The sequence below is a fragment of the Gorilla gorilla genome, chromosome 5 (assembly GCF_029281585.2).
Source record: "Gorilla gorilla gorilla isolate KB3781 chromosome 5, NHGRI_mGorGor1-v2.1_pri, whole genome shotgun sequence".
Lineage (NCBI taxonomy): Eukaryota > Metazoa > Chordata > Mammalia > Primates > Hominidae > Gorilla > Gorilla gorilla.
The window spans coordinates 183,695,916-183,708,567 of NC_073229.2; the positions used below are offsets into that span (position 1 = coordinate 183,695,916).

General features: G+C 44.2%; 1 long non-coding RNA gene across 1 annotated transcript; it reads left to right on the forward strand.

The window, feature by feature from the left end:
• Positions 1-724: 724 nt before the first annotated feature.
• Positions 725-5,893, forward strand: LOC129534314 (uncharacterized). The gene is made up of 3 exons (XR_010134086.1): positions 725-1,476; positions 4,438-5,229; positions 5,803-5,893. It is a non-coding gene; the product is annotated as an uncharacterized lncRNA (long non-coding RNA).
• The last annotated feature ends 6,759 nt before the right edge of the window (positions 5,894-12,652 follow it).

Consider the following 12,652-nt stretch of genomic DNA (forward strand, 5'->3'; position numbering starts at 1 on the left):
ATATAAAATTTTCTCTTGTGGGGGTGCTGTTATCAAGACACAATACCCTAGCTAAATAAACATTTAGTTTGGTTAACCACACAGAGGACATAATAAATTAATTTCCCAATTGCTATTCCATGCTGTTGACAAAATTATCAGTTTGGTCTTTAACTCTCTCTCTCTCTCTATCAGTTAGCCTTGTGCAAAACACTATTTTGCAAAGCGGATATTCTTAACCACACTTTGCAGATATGAAACCTGAGACTCAGAGAGGTAGTAAGTTATTGGGGCCCTCCGCTGGTAAATAGAGGGACCGAGATCCTAAAACCAGCCTATTGGGTCCTGAAGCCTGTATCTCTTCAGTGAGGCAAACCACTATCTGTTGAAATTTATAGTTTGCTTCCTGAAATCAAGAATTTCAGTCCAAAATTTTCCTTTAGTGGTGGGATGGTTAAACAAGTATATTTCACACCAGCAATTACATTCGTGAAATATTTTTAAATATTGCTGGTTCTGACATGGTAAAAGTCGTTACAATGTATTTTTTCTAATTTTAGCTCTGAACAATCAATTAATGGCAGCCTAAAATGCGGCTGTAACCCAGTTTAGAACTTTCCAAGAATCCTCCCATTGGAGCCAGATGAAGCAGCCTAATGTAGCAAATGAGAACTTCTGAGTCCAGAGCGGGGCAAGCTCCAGTCTGCCAATAGCCTTGCCAAGAGAGCTGGAGGAAGTGGGGGAGTCACGTAATGGCCTACCTCCTCTTTCCCAAAACAGGAGCCACATACCAACCTCTCAGCAGGGTGGGTTGGGGCCACAAGACTTAGGGCCTACCTCTCCTCGGTGGCCAATGACATTTAAAGAAAACAGTTGACTGCGTCTGTGAAGATGTCATAACGTGGAGCTTCCCTGGGAGAAAATAATTTGGGAAGGGAGGGAGACATTACTGATATCTTTAAAACACAGAGTGTTCAAAATGAGAGAACCACGTGCTTCTCTCCATACCACTGGGGTGGTTTTGGTGCCCGTTTTTGGTGTGCATTGTGGGTCTTTGTGGGGCCTGTGGTAACAACTCATGATTCATCAACTACAAGTTACCATCACAATTTCCAAGTCATTGGGAAGTATTTCATCCCCCAGAGCGGCACTTTTCTCCATCAGCAAGAGAATCAAAAGGAAGTGGGAACATCTGGCTCGATATGAAAGCCTGAGAGTGCCCCGACATACACAGGCTCCGGAGAAGTCGGCCCCTTGCAGATACTGGAAAGCAAAGCTCAGTCTACCTTCGCCAGCCACAGTTTCCAGCATCGCTTCCAAAAATCAATGTCGTATATTTTCTGGCGGACCCACTTCTAAGTGATTGGATTCTAGCACACTCCAATCAAGCATCAGCTTTGGTTCTTATGACGCAGTCACTAACATCACACACGACCAAAACAGCAGGGCGCTCTCTCAAGTCTCCTCTTACTGTGCCATCGTGGGGAACAGTCTCATGTGAGTGCAGGCGTGGGCCGGCTTCCCTTAGTTGGGAAGGGAGGGAGATATTATTCATATCCCCTCCACAGTGCACTCGCTTCTTCATGCTCATGTAGAAACACAGACATGTGCCTGTGGCTAGAACTCTTATCCAGGTTGATTTAACCTAGAGAAATGACGCTTTAATGTCACCATCAAAAAGCTAACCAATAGTTCTTAATGGAGGGATACTGCCCCCTAGAGAGCATTTTGGAAATGCGTAGGGGCTTTATTTTACTTTATTTATTTATGTATTTATTTGAGAGGGAGTTTTGCTCTTTCGCCCAGGCTGGAGTGCAGTGGCAAGATCTCGACTCACTGCAACCTCCGCCTTACGGTTTCAAGTGATTCTCCTGCCTCAGTCTCCCGAGTAGCTGGGATTACAGGCTTCCACCACCACGCCTGGCTACTTTTTGTATTTTTAGTAGAGAGAGGGCTTCACCATGTTGGCCAGGCTGGTCTCGAACTCCTGACCTCGTGATCCACCCACTTCGGCCTCCCAAAGTGCTAGGATTACAGGCGTGAGCCACCGCACCTGGCCCTATTTTACTTTATTGATAGTCATGAAGATGAGGTGTGACCTCATTTAGTGGGTGGAGGCCTGGAATACTAGAGGTCCCACAATGCAGAAGACGATCTTGTGGAACTTTTCAATGTCCCACCAGACAGTTATGCAGGTGACAAACTTGTTTATAATTTTCTGAGCCTGGAACCCAACTCCACTTTTACATATAACTACAAATTATTTACAGTTAGAATGGAGAATCATTCTTCTAGCACATAATTAGGGGTTCTAGGAATGTCTGGTGTCAGCCAGGAAAGGGTCCAAGCTCTGAAACGAAATCATCAGGCTTTGAAATTGGGCTCTTCCATTTACCAATCTGTGCCTCGGTTTCCTCCTCTGTCAAATGGGGCTCACAACAGCACCTGCTTCATGAGATGTGAGAATTAAATTAACACATATTAAGCTCTTAGAACAGTGCCAGTTGTTTCTCACCTTGTGACAACGAAAGAAATATTAGGAAAATATTCAGTATAATCCCATTCCTCTGAAACAGCATGCAAATGTCACCTGTTAGTAACATCTCTAAGATGAGAGAATGTTCTAATTTAACACTGCTATTTTCCTCCAAGGTGGCAAACAACAATCATTCACATTTTTACATCTTTTAGTAGAGTTCTTGATTTAGTAAAAATCAGACTTAGGTCAAGTTGGACATTACTAAACTGCTGGCCACACTGCAAGGCCAGGTTAGAGCTGGAGTCAGTCCCAGAGAGACTGGAAGGAGAAAGTATCCCACACTCATTTTAAAGTAAATAAAAAGATTCTCAAGTATATTTCTCCATCTTTCAATATTTTGAGCATTTTTCAGACACTTAGAGAGTGTGAGCAAAAATATTTAATCTTTAAGTTAACAGAGGGGTTTAAAAACAATAAGATACTGCAGCAATCTGAGGACTGAGGGGCTTCTGGATGACTTTAAGAAGAGACTTCTGCAGAGCTCAGATGCTTGATACGCAAAGGAAATCTGTCGGAGCGGCGTCCAGCTAGCTCCGTGCGTGCACAGACACTTGAGCATTATTTTCCTGGCACTCAGCAATTCATTCCCCAGACCTGACAACATCATATAAATCTTAATTGACGCCATAGCTACACTTGACTGGGAGAGGAAGACGAGTCCAGGCTCCATATGTGTTTGAATCCCATATTATAATTGGATCTGTAATTCTCATTCCCTTATTCACTTTTTCTAATTTAATTCACAATAATATATAGATATAAGGTGTAGGTTATTGTAAATTAAATTAGATATATAATATGTGTGTTTAGATATACAGAGACAGAGACAGTGTGTACCATTTTATAATCTGAGAGCTCTGCGTCTTCTAAGACCTGAGGAAGGTCATCCCAGCTTTCTGTCAGGAAAGGAAACAGCAATTCTCAAAAAATAGAAAGGTAACATGTTCACCTAGTGCTCCAGCACCTCATCCATTCTGGGGATGCTGTAGCTGCCATTTTTTTTTTTTTTTTTATAATTGACTTCCCCCTATACTCAGTTACTTCTAGAATGGGACTCAGCAAACCTTTCCTTAGAAAGAGAGAAATAGTAAATATTTTAGGCTTTGTGGACTGTCTCTGTGTCTCTGTTTTCTTTCTTTTTTTTTTTTTTTTTTGAGACAGAGTCTCACTCTGTCGCCCAGGTTGGAGTGCAGTGGTGCTATCTCCGCTCACTGCAAGCTCTGCCTCTTGGGTTCACGCTATTTTCCTGCCTCAGCCTCCTGGGTAGCTGGGACTACAGGCGCCCGTCACCGTGCCTGGCTAATTTTTTTGGGGTTTTTTTTTTTTTTTTTTTTGTATTTTTAGTAGAGACAGGGTTTCACCATCTTAGTCAGGATGGCTCAATCTCCTGACTTCGTGATCCGCCTGCCTCGGCCACCCAAAGTGCTGGAATTACAGGTGTGAGCCAGCCACCGTGCCTGGCCTTTTTTTTTTTTTTTTTTGGCAGAGTCTTGCTCTGTCACCCAGGCTGGAGTGCAGTGGCATGATCTCGGCTCACTGCAACCTCTGCCTCCTGGGTTCAAGTGATTCTCCTGCCTCAGCCTCCTGAGTAGCTGGGATTACAGGTACACACCACCACACCCTGCTAAGTTTTGTATTTTTAGTGGAGACTAGGTTTCACCTTGTTGGCCAGGGTGGTCTTGAACTCCTGACCACAAATAATCTGCCCGCCTTGGCCTCCCAAAGTGCTGGGAATACAAGCGTGAGCCACCGTGCCCGGCTTCTTCTTCTTCTTCTTTTCTTACAACCATTAAATTTTAAAAAATCATTTCTGCTAGATGTAGCTTGTGACATAGTTTACCAACCCCGGCTTTAGAATGGGCCTAATAGTAGTGCCCAGGATGGATTCAGCTCACGTGAAGGCTTGCATTCTTTGGCAGAGCATGATATGGAGCTGGAGAGGAGGGGAGAGGAGAACAGAAGGCAAGGTGGGAAAGGACACCTGGCAGAGACAACATCTGGATCCTGAACCTGGAGGAGAAATCCACTTATATCTCACTTTAGATTTGCCAGCTGCTTTTATTTTTATTTGGACTTACAGAAAGGTGAGGCTGGGTGTGGTGTCTCATGCCTGTAATCCCAGCACTTTGGGAGGCTGAGGCAGGTGGATCACGAGGTCAGGAGATGGAGACCATCCTGGCCTACATGGTGAAACCCCGTCTCTACTAAAACACAAAAAAATTAGCTGGGAGTGGTGGTGTGCGCCTGTAGTCCCAGCTACTCAGGAGGCTGAGGCAGGGGAATCACTTGAACCGGGAGGCAGAGATTGCAGTGACCTAAGATCACGCCACCACACTCCAGCCTGAGCAACAGTGAGACTCCGTCTCAAAAAAAAAAAAAAAAAAAAAGGAAGGAAGGAAGAAAGAAAGAAAGAAAGAAAGAAGGAAAGAAAGAAAGAAAAAGAAAGGTAAGAGGCAAGAGGATTGGGGAAGAATTCTCCATGTATAGTGACCAGCCTTGAAAAACAGAATTAATACCTGCTGTTGGAGAAAAGGGCAGGCAAACTTAATGCCCATCATAAAAGATTTGGGTTCTCTGAGCTCAGGGATCTCCTCCTATAATGCAAGTCACTATGTGAATAAGTGTCATCTGGCCTTCTTCACACGCCCTATGGAAACTGGGGCTCAGGACAGATATGAACAACTGCTGATACTCTGCCTATTGCTATTGCTGTGAGTATTAAAGTCTTATGTTTCTGACCCAGGCATCTCATGTCTCTCTACGCCTGTGCCTTGAACAGAAAGAATCTACAGAGAAAGGAACTAGGAATCAAGGAAGCATCCCCCAAAACATTCTGTGCCATCTTCAGATTCTTTTATGTTGATGAAACAATTTTATATAATTCTCAGGTTTTCCTCTTCAAAAGATTCAGAAGGCTGTGAGACATTTGAGAGCAATGACTATATTTTGTTTACCTTTGTGTCTGGCTTGGAATCTAAAACAATACCTAGCATAATATGGATATTTAGTAAAGAAAGAGAGGAAAGAAGGAAGGAAAAAAGGAAGGAAGGAAGGAAGGGAAGGAGGGAAAAAAGGAAGGAAGGAAAGGGGGAGGGAAGGAAGGAGGAAGGATACGGAGAGCGAGGGGGAAGAAAGGAAAGAGGAAGTGCTCACTTACGTAAATACCGTTATAAGAATTTTCCATGACTATTCAATTTTTCAAAACACAGAGAAAAATCAGATATTTATAGCTCTGCCACTTTAAAGCATCAGATGAATTTATCTATGTCTTTCTTTACCCACAGGTTGAGAAGAAAATACGGGAGTGAACTGTAGCAATAAACGGTTTGTGGGTAATTTTAGTATTTTAATGTGGCTTCTAAAATGTGTACTACATGACTTAGGAAGGAATATTTAAGGAGCCCAGCTGCACTAACGTGGGTTGCTATTGTGTTATTACTAAAATAGCTGAGAGAGACTTTCTGTGCAGTCACCCTAAGTGAGTTATTTTGAGTGAGTTGCTGTGGTGGTATGACCTGTATGTATGACTAAACATACAAAAAAGGCAAAGGGGCCAGAAATGAAGTGTCAGCTATGAAGATGCTAGTGATAAAAGCCTACCCCAAAGCAATGACAGATACTTTGAAAATACTTTGAGGGAATAAAGCACTCTTAGGGAACACAGGGTTTGAAGTAGGACTGTGTTGTTATTGAGTTATTTTCCAATAATTTTCAAAAGTCTGCCACAGCTTTGAGGCCAGTCTTTTATATCATCGTCCAGGCAGCGGCTCCATAGCTCAGGGGTTAGAGCACTGCTCTTGTAATATCATTGCCCTACACAAGTGAATTTGGGTAAAAGGGAAAACAGAAGGAACTTTAACAGGCAAGTATGGAGACTGAAGTTCCATAGTAGCCCCTAGCACCAAATAAAAGTACAACAGGTCTCAATCATCACTTCCAGGCATTGAGAGAAGAAGTGCGATTTTTGAGTCTTGACTTTTGGAATCTGCAAGGGTAAGTAAATGGCTCTCTGTGTCTGTCTGGTGCCTAGGGCCAGCTCTCTCCTCTGACACTGTCCTCATTAGCATGCTAGGTGAGCATGACAACTCTGCTAGTCAGATATCACTACATCCTCAACTTCACATAGGTGGTCTCTCATCTACCATATTTTCTGAACACCAATTCACAGTGCAGTACTGGGCAAGCTACATAAAAATTTCCTGCGAAGTTTGTAACATTTTTTTAAAGCTAAAAATTAGAGATTCTGATTCTGGCCTGAACCTTGGGAATGTGTATTTTTTAAAAGTTTCCCGAGTGATTTTCATGGGGAATTAGTTTAAAAAACACTGGTATAGACTTTCCACTTTGGAATTTAATCAGGTTGTGTTTTTTTTAAATTTCACCTATTGCTGTGTTGGGGCTACTTATCTAGATGTGAGGGCTATATGACCCCACCCCTATCAACAGCACTCCAAATACTGACCAAATGAATGAATGAATGAATGAATGAATGAGGTTCCATTCGGAGTCAGAGGACCAAAAGGAAGAATGTCTTCTTCATGGTATGGTCCCCACATTACTTGGAAAAGAATTATAAATCCCTCTTTCTAAGGAAAGAAAAAAAGAGAAAGGCAGGCAGGCAAAAAGGAGTGAAGGAAGGAAAGAAGAAAGGAAGGGAGGGAGGGAGGGAAGAGAAAGAGAGGCAGGAGGGAAAGGAAAGAGGGAGGAATTTCATAAATATTTACATAAAATCATCTTTCTTCCTGGGAGCTGAGCCATAAATCTCTGAAGAGACCACTGGATCAGTAAGGCCTGGGAGCTGTGAGTACAGTGATAGCTGTTAGCTCTGGCCCACTCTTGAGTGAGCTGAACATTTGAGCTATGAGGGCATCCTTCCCCCACAAAATTTCCCCAATGAGGAGCTCGTACACCCCATCTGTGCATCAGCCCCACTGACAAGCTTTCCTGTCCGCCATCCCTGGTCCATATGGCTCAACTGGGACTCCTCTCCTGGCAGTCACCATAGTCCCCCCTTAAAAGTTTGAAGGTAGCTCAGATTCCATCTATCAGGGTGAAAACCCTGTGTCTTGCTCAGGAATATTCTTCCTCGTCAGCTGTAAGAAAAGAAACAAAAATTAATATTTAGGTCCACATGCTGTTTCTTTCCATCCACCCCACCCTGAGTCACCTTTGGGCTTGACCTGCTATGTGTGGAGTCGATGACTCTGCTATAAGCAGCCCTGCTCCCAGAGCGTGGCTCCCAGCCTCTCCCCTGTAAGCACCAGTGCCCCATGCTCTGTGTGTCATACAGAAGTCTATCCCTGCTACCTGGCCACAGCATACTGGGTCAGGAGTTAGTACCTGAGCAGAAAGTAGCTCATCTGGTCTTATGCTTGGGCAGCCAACCACCACCAAGGCAGCTTGGACCCAGCTTTCTTCCCAAATGCTGGTTCTAAACTGACAGCAGCAAGTCAACCTGAAAAAGGGGGCTACCTCTAAGTTTTGCTTGAGAGAAAGAAAGAGATGAGGGAAGAGGAAGGGAGGGAAGAGGAATGGAAGCACTTCCACAGCAGAAGGGCTGGGCCCTGATAAATAAGTGTCTTTTCCTTTCGAATCATATGCATTGCTGAGGCAGGCCCCCTGCCTCCATCCACACTGACAGCGTTTGTAAAGCCAGAGGCCCATATATACTGTATTAGTCCATTCTTGCATTGCTATAAAGAACTATCCGAGACTGAGTAATTTATAAAGAAAAGAGGTTTAACTGGCTCACAGTTCCACAGGCTGTACAGGAAGCATGGCTGGGGAGGCTTCAGGAAACTTACAATCATGGCAGAAGGTAAAGGAGAAGCAGGCATGTCTTACATGGCCACAGTAGGAGAAAGAAAGATGGTGGGAGGTGCCACCTACTTTTAAACAACCAGATCTCATAAGAATTCACTCGCTATACAGTACCAAGGAAGGATGGTGCTAAACCTTTCATGAGAACTCCTTCCCATGATCTAATCACCTTCCACCAGGCCCCACCTCTAACAGTGGGGATTACAATTGAACATGAGATTTGGGTGGGGATACAGATCCAAACCATATCATTCAGCCCCTGGCCTCTCCCAAATTTCATGTCTTTCTCACATTTCAAAATACAATCATGCCTTCCCAGCAGTCCCTGAAAGCCTTAACTCATTCCAATATTAACTCAAAAGTCCACAGTCCAAAGTCATCTGAGACACAGCTAGTCTCTTCCACCTAAGAGCCTGTAAAATAAAAAAAAAACAGTTACTTCCAAGATACAATGAGGTATAGGCATTGGGTAAATACTCCTATTCCAAAAGGGAGAAATGAGCCAAAAGAAAGGGGCTACAGGCCCCACACAAGTCTGAAACACAGCAGGGTAGCCATTAAATCTTAAAGCTCCAAAATAATCTCCTTTGACTCCATGTCTCACATCCAGGGCACACTAGTACAAGCAGTGGGCTCCCAAAACCTTGAGCAGCACCACCCCCGTGGCTCTGCAGGGCTCAGCCCCTGTGGATGCTCTCCAAGGACTGGTGTTGAATGCCTGCAGCTTTTACAGGTGCAGGGTGCAAGCTGCTGGTGGATCTACCACTTTGGCATCTGAATGACTGTGGCCCTCTTCTCACACCTCCACTAGACAGTGCCCCAGTGGGGACTCCATGTGGGGACTCCAACCCCACATTTCCCCTTTGCACTACCATAAAAGCAGTTCTCCATAAGGGCTCTGCCCCTGCAGGAAGCTTCTGCCTGGACATCTAGGCATTTGCATACATCCTGTGAAATCCAGGTGGAGGCTCCCAAGCCCCAACTCTTGCACTCTGTGCACCCACAGGCTTAACACTACCTGGAAACTGCCAAGGCTTATGATTTGCACCCTCTGAAACAGTGACCTCAGCTCTACCTGGGCGCCTTTGAGCCTTTGCTGGAGCTGGAGCAACCAGAATGTGGGAACCAGTGTCCTGCAGTAGTGCAGGGCAGTGGGGCCCTGAGCCTGGCCCAGGAAACCACTCTTCCCTCTTAGGCCTTCAGGCCTGTGATGAGAGGGGCTGCCTTGGAGGTCTCTGAAATGCCTTTAAGGCCTTTTCCCCATTGTCTTGGCTATTAGCATTTGCCATTCTTTTAGTTATGTAATTTTCTGCAGACTTTGAATTTCTCCCCTGAAAATGGGTTTTTCTTTTCTACCAATGGCCGGGCTTCAAATTTTTCAAAGTTTTATGTTCTACTTCATTTTTGAATATAAAGAATTGGTTCCTTTTTCAACGACCATGTGAATATAAGCCCAGGCTTTTAGAAGCAACCAGACAACATCTTGAATGCTTTGCTGCTTAGAAATTTCTTCTGCCAGACACCCTAAATCATCACTCTCAAGGTCAAAGTTCCAAAAGATCCAAAAGATCCTTAGTTCCAAAGATCTGAAGATCCAAAAGGTCCAAAGTTCCAAAAGATCTTTAGTTCCAAAGATCCAAAGATCCTTAGAGCAGGGGCACAATGCTGCCAGTCTCTTTGCCAAAGCATAGCAAGAGTCACCTTTACTCCAGTTCCCAATAAGTTCCTAATCTCCATCTGAGACCTCCTCAGCCTGGACTTCATTGCCCATATCACTATCCACATTTTGGTCACGACCATTCAACAAATCTCTAGGAAGTTCCAAACTTTCCCTTATCTTCCTGTTTTCTTCTGAGCCCTTCAAACTGTTCCAACGTCTGCCAGTTACCCAATTCCAAAGCTGCTTCCACATTTTTCAGTATCTTTATAGCAATGCCCCACCCCTTGGTACCAATTTTCTGTATTAGTCCGCTCTCACATTGCTATAAAGAACTACCTGAGACTGGATAATTTATAAAGAAAAGAGGTTTACTTGGCTCACAGTTCCACAGGCTGTACAGGAAGCATGACTGGTGAGGCCTCAGGAAACTTACAATTATTGTGGAAGACAAAAGGGAAGTAGGCACATCTTACATGGCTGGATCAGGAGGAAGAGAGAGTGGGGGAAGGTGCCACACACATTTAAACAACTAGATCTCATGAGAATTAACTCACTATATAGTACCAAGGGGGGATGGTGCTAAACCATTCATGAGAACTCCGCCCCCATGATCCAATCTTCTTCCATCAGGCCCCACCTCCAACACTGGGGATTATAATTGAACATGAGATTTGTGTGGGGACCCAGATCCAAATCATATCATGTACTTTGTGCATATGGCTATTTGTTGGTTTAGTTTAGTTTGTGAGAACACGAAGGAGGTGGTTTTTGTGCCAGATTCAATTCTGTGCAGATTAGAGATTGTTTGAGAGGAAACTGAGCCCCCTTGGGGATTCACAGAAGCTCAGGAGGGCTGGGAGATTCCAAAACCATGAGAATTGAGGGTTTCAATCACTTCTACAAGATCCACAGGAAGAGCAAGTCCACAGCCGACATCTGTATTTGTATACACATATTCATTTACTCACCTAAGTCTAGCAAGCAAGAACAGGAGGGATTTCTGGATACAGCAAGATTGGCTGAAAACATTCTGCAGAAAGTGAATTTTGTAGGATAGGATGAACATCACTGCTTAAAGAGTAGGAGTATTTCAAGATGGTAAGTGATATCTGTAAAGGCTCAGAGTCTGAAGCAGGAATGATGGGTGAGGGCTAGTGACTAAAGCATAGCAGGTGTGACCAGCATTGCCACTGAAGGAGGATTCTCCTTGCTGCTTTAAGCAACAGGCACCTATTGTTTGTCAAGCACCCCCATTCTCCTAGGGAGTGTTGCCAACCACCCCACCTCCATCTCCAGGCTTTTCGTGGATGACTATTTTCCATGACCTGCCCCTCTCCTGGTGCTGCAGTGGTTGAATGTGGAGTTCATGGTTCCTATGATGCAGATTCAGAGGCCCTGGCTTGCTGAGCACAGGAGAATGTTGCATGATGAGCAGGAAGGAGGAAGAGATTTTTTTTGGTGGCTTCTAACTTTCTGGGTTCCAGTTAGTTCTGAGATCCAGCCACTTTCCTGTTCTTAGGTTTTAGATAACCCACTTTCCTAAGTTAACCATTACTTGCAACTAAGGAGTTCTATCAAAAACAGTCCATATGAGGCCCTGGAGAGGGAAGATGAAAGAGCCCAGGGGTGACAGGAAGCCTCGCCAGGAAGGTCATATGAGTGGTCCAGGCTTGAGGAGACTGGAATCTTGGCCATAGCTGTGACAATGGGAATAAGCAGACCCAAATGGTGTTGGAGAGGACCAAGCTGTCGGAAGTGATGATGGAGTGGAGGGTTTCCCAGCATTTGGAGTGGCCACCACAGCTACATTTCCTTGTGACACCTTATTGGCTGCAGTGCTTTTATAGCAATGATGTATGGTGTAACAGCCCAGTAGCTCCTGGGATGGGACCCAACGAGGAAACATGTCAGCCAAGGGCATTAATTGAGACCCAGGGGGTCTATAACTTTACCCAAAGAAGAGACCTTACCCAGCCTTTCCAAAAGGGAAATTAAGCAATTCAACTAACAATTCACCAGTAAGTCCTATTCTCTCCAAATGCAAATGCAGCTGCAAACCTCTGCAAGAAGCACCGAGGGCAGCTCCCTGGTGGCCCTGGGCTTGAGTTGAAGCATATGGCATCCAGGGAAAGCTGATCAACTGGGAGCTGAGTCCTGGAGGAGTGCCATGACAATAGGAGCCAAGAATGTGTCCAAGTCAGAGAAACATTACCACGTATTAGACAACAGCCTGTGTTTTCTAACCACCTATACAAATACTTGTGGCTCCTTCCCATGTGATCTAGGCTGCTGGTAAGCTTTTGAGAAATTTATAAAGTAGTGATCTGGACAAAACTTTTCCTTGCATAGATCTTTCCTTTGACTAAGATCCCTGACATTAGTTATTACAAATGTAAGAAGGAGTTTCTCGGAACAATGATTCCCTCAGAGCCTTTCTTTAGATTAAGGAAAAGTTTATACAGAACTTTATCCTTCCTTATATCATGGAATATAGTTTAATCATCCATCAGCAACTCCAATACCTCCAAAGAAAATGTCAGTGCCTAAGAAAAAAGAAAAAGAATTAAATCGGCAAAAGAAGTAATTAAGTTAGTTCTTTGGCTTCCCAGCAATGGATTTCAAAGTATAAACATTGAATTCCTGCATCATCAGGA